The following is a 2,880-nucleotide window of genomic DNA, read 5'->3' as shown; positions in this document are numbered from 1 at the left end:
NNGTTTCACAGTCCATTGATCTTTTCTTTGTAACCAAATCTTTCATGAATTTAGCATAACCAAACATTTTCTCCAAAGCCTCCACCAAAGGCACGTTGATGGATAAGCTCTTCATCATGTCAATGAAATTTTTGAATTGGTTGTCACTTTTTTGCTAGGCTAGCCTTTGAGGAAGGGGGGGAGGTGGTCTAGGCAAAGGTGCCTTGGCTTTTGGCACCACCGGCTCCGGCATGTCAATTATGTGCTCCCTAGACAGGTTCACGGCCTCTTGAGTTTCCACCTCGGCTTCATCAATGTCAATCCATACATCATTGTTCACCTCATTCTCAACCATATCTTCAACTACAAAAGGAACATCATTTTCTTGCAACTCAACATCATCATCCACAACTTGCTTATCTTTCGAGGCATGCACATCACCGCCTCTCCCACTTCGTGTTGTAACCGCATAACATGATTGTTCCCACCCTTAGGGTTCACTACCGTATCACTTGGTAGAGCACCCTTTGGGCGAGTATTCAATGATTGAGAGATTTGGCCTAATTGCACCTCCAAATTCCGGATAGAGGTATTGTGGGAAGCCAATTGAGCATCGGAATCTTGGTTATTCTTCATCATTTGTTCGAACATCATTTCTATTCTTCCCATATCATTACCCGAAGAACTAGATCCTTTAGAAGGGAATGGGGTTGGATTGTTCGGTTGTTGGTACATTGGGGGCCTTTGAAAGCCTTGCCAGCGATTGCCTTGGTTTCCATTGTTGTTCTACCCACCTTGACCATTGTTGTTCCAATTGTTGTTATTACCATTCAAATTCCCTTGGTTGCCTTGATTGTTGTTCCCCCAATTACCGCCTTGGTTGTTGTTGTTCCAATTACCACCACCTTGTTTGTTGATTGCCCCAATTTCCTTGGGGTCGCCATTGTTGGTTTGAAGAGTTGCCTCTATTGCCCTGATAGTTGTTAACATATTGTACCTCTTCATTTTGCTCATCATAACCATCATTTTGAAACCCATCACACTCATCATCAAATTGCTCGGAATTCCCTTGGTTTTGTTGCCTCCTTTGCCTTCTCTTGTTGGTAAGCAAATTAACACTTTCCATAGCATTCACTTGGCGAGGGTTTTAGACTTGTTGCAACTGTGCCTTAGCCAATTGGTTCATAGTAGTTGTCAACTCCGCTATAGCTTGCCCATGGCCGTGTAACTCCTTATGCAAATGAATAACCGTAGGGTCACCTTGGGGAACATTGGCTCTACTTTGCCATGCAGAAGATGTATTCGCCATCTCATCAAGAATCTCGCAAGCTTCGTCATAAGACAACTTCATGAAATTACCCTCGGCCAATTGATTGACTAGGCATTGATTTGTAGTATTGATGCCCCGATAGAAGGTTTGTTGAATCATCGCCTCGGTCATATCATTATTTGGGCATTCTTTCACCATTGTTCTTAACCGCTCCCAAATCTCATGCAAAGGTTCCGTGGGTTCTTGCTTGAAAGCCAATATCTCATCTCGAAGTGCCGACATGTGCCCGGGTGAGAAGAATTTAGCAATAAATTTATCCACCAACTCATCCCAAGTTGTGATGGAATGATTGGGGAGTCTCTTTAGCCAATCTAATGCCTTTCCCCGAAGTGAGAATGGGAAAAGTCTCAACCTAAGAGCATCTTCGGACACATTCGTCTGCTTGCTACCCCAACATGTATCCACGAACCCTTTTAGATGTTTGTAGGCATTTTGATTTACAGTGCCCGTGAAATACCCACGCTGCTCAAGTAAGGTCAACATCACATTGGTAATCTGAAAATTGCCTGTCCGGATTCTGGGAGGGACTATAGCACTCGCATACCCTTGATTTGGTAGCACTCTGGCAGCCACTCTTGGAGGTGGTGGAGGAGGGTCTGGAACATTATCATTAGCATTGGCCTGGCGGCCTCGTCTTGGTCCGGGAGGTACAAGAGGCACCTCATCCTCTCCAATTTCATCAACCTCCTCCCCCGCAAGCACATTTCCAAGAGGGTCATTCGCGTTTAAAGCCATTTGGTAACTGTAGTAATCACACACACAAATTAGTAAATAAGAAGGAAAGAAGAACAACACACAAAACTAACTAAATAGATAGCCAAAACCGTTAGCTCCCCGGCAACGGCGCCAAAAAGTTGATCGCTGCCAACTCCACACTACAATAAAGTAGGAAGAGGGGGTCGCAATAGCTTTTACCCGATATGAGGGTCGGGATCGAATTCCTCAGAGAGCTAGAAATTGGAGCTGGGTATCTATCTAGACTAGAGTCGTGTAATTGTTCTAGATGTCACTTCCAGCAGTTTTGGGTTTTTCAATTATAAACTACTATTATCAAACTACAAATTGAAACTAGATTATGCTACGAAATAATTGCTAAGGTTGTATCTAATGGGAAGAAGGGCACTAGGGTCGTGACATCACCTAGGTGGCTAATTGACGGGTAGATGCTACTAAGGTTCAATTGACATAATTGGGGCTTATGCTATAACCGTTGCACAATTTTACCCACTCTCACACCTCTCGGTAGAGAGAGTGATTTTGCCTAATTGGCTCTCTTGAGACCAAATGGGTAGGCAAATTAGATCAAGCAACTAGGGTTCAAGTAGGGTGATTACTCTCTCGAGGTTTAACCCGTTAATTGGGACTATCATTTCTCATGAGTCCATCCCAATTCCTTGTTGGGTCAATGTTGGGAGACTTAGACTCTCTTTCTCAAGAAGAGTCAAATCCACAAAGCATAAATCAGTGTTTGCAACCACCAATTCATAGACTAAAATATAAAATCAACCCAAATAGCAAACACACATAGTTAATCTAACCCTAGATGGCAACACCCATCAATTACCCACACT

This window comes from Nicotiana attenuata, unplaced genomic scaffold (genome assembly GCF_001879085.1).
Source record: "Nicotiana attenuata strain UT unplaced genomic scaffold, NIATTr2, whole genome shotgun sequence".
NCBI classification, from domain to species: Eukaryota; Viridiplantae; Streptophyta; class Magnoliopsida; order Solanales; family Solanaceae; genus Nicotiana; species Nicotiana attenuata.
This window is presented reverse-complemented; position numbering follows the sequence as displayed.